This window comes from Jaculus jaculus, chromosome 3 (genome assembly GCF_020740685.1).
Source record: "Jaculus jaculus isolate mJacJac1 chromosome 3, mJacJac1.mat.Y.cur, whole genome shotgun sequence".
Lineage (NCBI taxonomy): Eukaryota > Metazoa > Chordata > Mammalia > Rodentia > Dipodidae > Jaculus > Jaculus jaculus.
This window is the reverse complement of record NC_059104.1, coordinates 74301745-74308942: the sequence shown is the minus strand read 5'-3', so window position 1 is coordinate 74308942 and position 7198 is coordinate 74301745.

The window sequence follows — 7198 nt, the reverse complement described above, 5'->3', positions numbered from 1 at the left end:
CAAACACACACTAAAGAAAATGTTCATCATCCCTAATCATCAGAGAAAGGCAAATTAAAACAACTATGAGATTCCACCTTACCCCAATAAGGATATCAAACATCAGAAAATCAAATGATAATAAATGCTGGTGAGGATGTGGAGAAGCAGGAACACTCATTCACTGTTGGTGGGAACGTAGGATGGTACAACCACTTTGTAAAGCAATATGGAGACTCCTGAAAAAGCTGACTATAGAGATACCAATAGAACCAAGTATTCCCTTACTGGGCATCTACCCTGAAACCTTCAAACAAAGGCTAGAGAGATTTGCTCAACCATGTTTGTAGCAGCTCAATTTGTAATAGCTAAGAGATGGAATCAACCCAAATGACCATCACTAGAAGAATGGATAACTAAGATGTGGTATATCTACACAATGGAATTCTATACAGCAGTAAGAAAAAAATGACACAAAGAAATTTGAGGAAAATTGGTTGAACCTGGAACAGATCATTCTCAGTGAACTTACCCAATAACAGAAAAAAAATTGACACATAGTCTCACTCATCTAAAACACCTAACCTGAATCTACCCAAGATACATACCCAGCAAGCATCTCATGGACTAGACACTAGGTTGGATGGGGAGGGTAAGGAAGGCATCGAAGGGGTGGCAAACACTAATCTGGACCTAAAAGGCAATGGTACCATAAAATTCTACTTCCTAAAAGGCAGACCAAATGGCTGAACCTTTATTAGACCCTTAAAGGAAACACTGAACCACAAGACACTGGAGAGGGTAGGTTCAAGTCTAACCTAAATCTTCTAAAACTTCCCTCCTTCCCTCTTCCCCTCCTCCCTCTCTCTCTCTCTCTTCTCTAACTCTTGTTTATTAGTTATTTTTTTCCTCATTTTCTTAGTGGGCACTGACCTGTAACCCTCACTACCAGCATGGGGCTATCATCCACAATGAGCTTTTGATCAGAGAAACCTACAAGGTTTCCTAAAAGAATGAAAGACTTCTGAAGATGGCGGCATAGGTACCACGCCAAAGCAGCCTAGGGGAGAAAAAGACCAAAAAAACTCAGCAAAATACACACTTTTACTAAAAAGTGAGGTGTATAGGAAATTGAGGCGGCAGCGGAGAAGTAGAAGAGTTATAGAGCATCCAGAGCCCTCACAGGCGGGAAAAGCGGCTCCGGCAGCTCGGCCAACCGCCGCAGCCGCGGCGCAGCAGAAAGCCGCCAGACTCTCGGCTCGACCTGCAGGAAAAGCCAGGTGCGGGATTTTCCCCTCACACCGCGCTCTCCGCAACTCAGGAAACGTGAGGGGAGAGCGGCAGCGAGCAGCGGAGGAGCAGACCGCGATGTAGAAGAACACGTGGAACAGCGAGACAACCAGAGCAGCCACAGCTCCCTCCCCTCCCCCAATGTCTGAACCCAGCTCCAGCGAACACAGCAGCAGCCCGGGACCCGGCCACGCCAACTTGGGCTGACAGTGGGACCCAAGCAGGAGCAGAGTTCGGCAGCAACTTCAGCGGCTCCAGCACTGGTACCAGCGGCCCCAGCAGCAGCGGACCCAGGAGCAGCAGCGGCGGCAGATCCCGCAGCAGCAGCTTCGGGGGGAGCAGCGGCGGTGGACACAGCAGCGGCAGCTTCAGCAGCGGTGGAGGCTCCGGTGGTGGCAGTAAAGCAGCAGCAGAGGCAGCAGCAGCGGCTCGGTTTGCCCCATAGGAAAAGCAAGTGCCCAGCTCCAGAAATCAGAACAGCAGCCCGACGACCCAGGCAGCAACTTGACTGAGACCAAAATCACCCAAGGTAACTGGAATTGCACCAGAGAAGGGTCTCACTTGGTCACAAGCTGACTTGGATCCCTCAACAGACCAGAAATCTAAACCTCTTTGTTGATAGAGGATCTGGTCATTATAATAACTACTCTTGCATACATACTCGGGGCTGTTTTTGATTGAATGTGTACAGTGTTTAGTTAAATTTTAGAATCTACCTGTATTTTATTCCACTCAGCCTGCTTGAATACTCCTATAGCAGGGAAACTCAACCCCTAAGAACATCTTTGTAGATACTCTGAGAGTCATAAGAGCCACACCTAATACCTTAAGGTCCTACCCTGAAAATATATTACATCAAATCAATTGATACAGCTAAGAATACACAGCTAGCAAGAAAATCCAAGCATTAACTTAATCCAAGATGCAAAAATATATACATTACAACACAAGAAACACTAAAAAGCAAGATGATACAAATCCACCTAAAAGTATTAATGCATCAGAAATGTCCTCCAGTAAGAAAGAGTTAGAGGAAATGCCTGAGAAAGAGTTGAAAAGAATAATTATAAATATGTTCAAAGAGGTCAAAGAACACATGAAAACAATCAAAGAAGAAATCAAAGAGGAAATCAAAGGAATCAAAGAAGAGGCAGGACACCAATTTAATGAAATAAAGAAGGCAATACAAGACATAAATAGGGAAATAGAAATAATAAAGAAAAACCAGTCAGAATTACTAGCAATGAAGAACACAGTTAATGAAATAAAAAACTCTGTAGAAAATCTCACCAGTAGGATGAATGAGGGAGAGGACAGAATATCTAAGCTAGAAGACCAGGTGGCAGACCTAATGCAGTCCAACAAAGAGAAAGACAAACTTATAGAAAAGTATGAGTGGGAATTTCAAGGTATTTGGGACACTATGAAAAGATCCAATATAAGAATTCAGGGCATAGTAGAAGGAGAAGAACTCCACTCCAGAGGCATAGTAGGCATCTTCAACAAAATCATAGAGGAAAATTTCCCCCAAATTGGGAAAGAGGTGCCAATACAGATACAGAAAGCCTTTAGAACCCCAGCCAGACAAAACCCAGAAAGAACCACTCCTTGCCATATTATAATCAAACTTCCAAACACACACACCAAAGAAAAAATATTGAAAGCAGTTAGAGAGAAAAATCAACTTACCTACAAAAGCAAGCCCATCAGGATTACAGCAGATTACTCAACACAAACTTTTAAAGCCAGAAGGGCTTGGAGTGATATATTCCAAGTTCTGAAAGATAACAACTGTCAACCAAGGTTACTTTATCCTGCAAAGTTATCCATTCAAATAGATGGAGAAATAAAGACATTCCATGACAAAAGCAGGTTAAAGGAGTATTTGAAGACAAAACCAGCTCTACAGAAAATACTTGATAGAATCCTCCATGCTGAACAAAAGGAAAAGCACACATATTAGGAACCTAGAAAAAACAAGCTATACTCAAATACCAGTTAACAGAAGAGAGCACAGGAAGAACCAGTAACACACACACACAAAAATGGCAAACATAAATACACACCTTTCAATAATATCTCTTAATGTCAATGGTCTCAATGCCCCAATGAAAAGACATAGATTTGCAGACTGGGTTAAAAATCAGGATCCTACAATTTGTTGTCTCCAACAAACTCACCTTTCTACAAAGGATAGACATTATCTTAGGGTGAAAGGTTGGAAGATGGTGTTTCAAGCAAATGGGCGTAGAAAACAAGCAGGGGTTGCTATCCTAATAGCAGACAGGGTAGACTTTAGTCCGACGTTAGTTAAGAAAGATAAGGAAGGTCACTTTATACTGATTAAGGGCACACTCCAACAGGAGGACATTACAATCCTAAACATATATGCACCTAACATGGGGTTCCCAAATTCATCAAACAAACACTATTAGAACTAAGGTCACAGATAACACCAAACACAGTGGTAGTGGGTGACTTTAACACCCAACTCTCATCAATTGACAGGTCATCCAGGGAAAGAATAAACAGAGAGGCATCTGGATTAATGAGGTCATAGAAGGAATTGACCTAACAGATATATACAGGACATTTCATCCAAAGGCTGCAGAATATACATTCTTTTTACCAGCACAGGGAACATTCTCTAAAATAGACCATATATTAGGACACAAAGCAAATCTTAACACATTCAGGAAAATTGAAACAATTCCTTGCATTCTATCTGACCACAATGGAATTCAACTACAAATCAGTAGCCAGAAAGGCTATAGAGCATACACAAAATCATGGAAACTAAAAAATGCACTACTAAATGATGAGTGGGTCAATGAAGAAATCAAAAAGGAAATCAAAAAATTTATAGAGTCAAATGATAATGAGAACACAACATACCAAAATCTCTGGGACACAATGAAGGCAGTTCTAAGAGGTAAATTTATAGCCGTAAGTGCCTATATTAAGAAATTAGAAAGGTCGCAAGTAAACGACCTAATCCTTCGCCTTAAAGCCTTGGAAAAAGAAGAACAAGGCAAACCAAAAATCAGTAGACGGGAAGAAATAACAAAGATTAGGGCAGAAATTAATGAAATAGAAACAAAAAGAACAATCCAAAGAATTAATGAAACAAAGAGTTGGTTCTTTGAAAGGATAAACAATATTGATAAACCCTTAGCAAATCTGACCAAAAGAAAGAGAGAAGAGACACAAATTAATAAAATCAGAGATGAACAAGGTAACATCACAACAGATTCCAGAGAAATTCAAAAAATCATAGGGACATACTATAAAAGCATATACTCCACAAAGTATGAAAATCTGAAAGAAATGGATGATTTCCTTGATCTATATGACCTACCTAAATTAAATCAAAATGAGATTAATCACTTAAATAGACCTATAAAAAACATGGAGATCCGAACAGTTATCAATAATCTCCCAACTAAAAAAAGCCCAGGCCCGGATAGATTCACTGCTGAATTTTACCAGACTTTTAAGGAAGAGCTAACACCATTGCTTCTTCAGCTTTTCCAGGAAATAGAAAAAGAAGGAATTCTACCAAACTCCTTCTATGAGGCCAGCATCACCCTGATACCAAAACCAGGCAAAGATAGAACAAAAAAAGAAAATTACAGACCAAACTCCCTCGTGAGCATAGATGCAAAAATTCTCAACAAAATATTGGCAAACAGAATACAAGAGTACATCAAAAAGATCATTCACCCTGACCAAGTAGGCTTTATCCCAGAGATGCAGGGATGGTTCAACATACGCAAATCTATAAATGTAATACATTACATAAACGGGTTGAAGGACAAAAATCACATGATCATCTCATTAGATGCAGAGAAAGCATTTGACAATATCCAACATCCCTTCATGATAAAAGTCCTACAGAGACTTGGAATAGAAGGAACATATCTCAATAAAATAAAAGCTATTTATGACAAGCCTACAGCCAACATATTACTAAATGGGGAAAATCTGGAAGCTTTTCCACTAAAATCAGGAACAAGACAAGGGTGTCCACTGTCCCCACTTCTATTCTATTTAATATAGTTTTGGAAGTCTTAGCCATAGCAATAAGGCAAGAGACACACATAAAAGGGATAAAAATTGGAAAGGAAGAAATCAAGTTATCATTATTTGCAGATGACATGATTCTATACATAAAGGACCCTAAAGACTCTACTAGCAAGCTGTTAGAGCTGATCAAAACCTACAGCAATGTAGCAGGATACAAAATAAATACACAGAAATCAGTAGCCTTCATATATGCTAACAACAAATACACAGAGGATGAAATCAGAGAATCACTCCCATTCACAATTGCATCAAAAAAAAAAATACCTTGGAATTAACCTAACCAAGGAAGTAAAGCATCTATATAATGAGAACTTTAAAACACTCAAGCGAGAAATTGCAGAAGACACTAGAAAGTGGAGAAACATCCCTTGTTCCTGGATTGGAAGAATCAATATCGTGAAAATGGCAATCTTACCTAAAGCAATCTACACATTTAATGCAATCCCTATCAAAATTCCAAAGGCTTTCTTCATGGAAATAGAAAAAACAATCCAAAAATTCATTTGGAATCACAAAAAACCTCGAATATCTAAAATAATACTGAGCAACAAAAAAGAGGCTGGTGGTATCACCATACTTGATTTTAACCTATACTACAGAGCCATAGTAACATAAACAGCATGGTAGTGGCACAAAAACAGACATGTAGATCAGTGGAACAGAATAGAGGACCCAGATGTAAGCCCAAGTATCAATAGCCACCTGATATTCGATAAAAATGCCAAAAATACTCATTGGAGAAGAGACAGCCTCTTCAGCAAATGGTGTTTTGAAAACTTGATAAATATCTGCAGAAGGATGAAAATAGATTCTTCTCTCTCGCCATGCACAAGAATTAAGTCCAAATGGATTAAAGACCTTAACATCAGACCGGAAACTTTGAAACTGCTAGAGGAAAAAGTAGGGGAAACCCTTCAACATATTGGTCTTGGCAAAGACTTTCTGAATACAACCCCAATTGCTCAGGCAATAAAACCACAGATTAACCACTGGGACCTAATGAAATTACAAAGATTTTGCACCACAAAGGACACAGTGAAAAAAGCAAAGAGGCAACCTACAGAATGGGAAAAAATCTTCGCCAGCTATATATCTGATAGAGGATTAATATCTAGGATATACAAAGAACTCAAAAAGTTAAATAATAAGGAATCAAACAAGCCAATCAAAAAATGGGCTATGGATCTAAATAGAGAGTTCTCAAAGGAAGAAATACGAATGGCATATAAGCATCTAAAAAAATGTTCTACTTCACTAGTCATCAGGGAAATGCAGATTAAAACTACATTGAGATTCCATCTCACTCCTGTCAGATTGGCCACCATCATGAAAACAAATGATCATAAATGTTGGCGGGGATGTGGAAAAAAAGGAACCTTTCTGCACTGCTGGTGGGAATGCAATCTGGGCCAGCCATTGTGGAAAACAGTGTGGAGGTTCCTAAAGCAGCTAGAGATTGATCTACCATATGACCCAGCTATAGCACTCCTAGGCATATATCCAAAGGACTCATCATTTCCTTAGAAGTACATGCTCAACCATGTTTATTGCTGCTCAATTTATAATATCTGGGAAATGGAACCTGCCTAGATGTCCCTCAACAGATGAGTGGATAATAAAGATGTGGTACATTTATACAATGGAGTTCTACTCAGCGGTAAACAAAAATGAAGTTATGAAATTTGCAGAAAAATGGATGGATCTGGAAAGTATTATACTAAGTGAGGTAACCCAGGCCCAGAAAGCCAAGCACCACATGTTCTCTCTCATATGTGGATCCTAGCTACAGATGACTGGGCTTCTGCGTGAGAATGAAAATACTTAGTAGCAGAGGCCAGTAAGT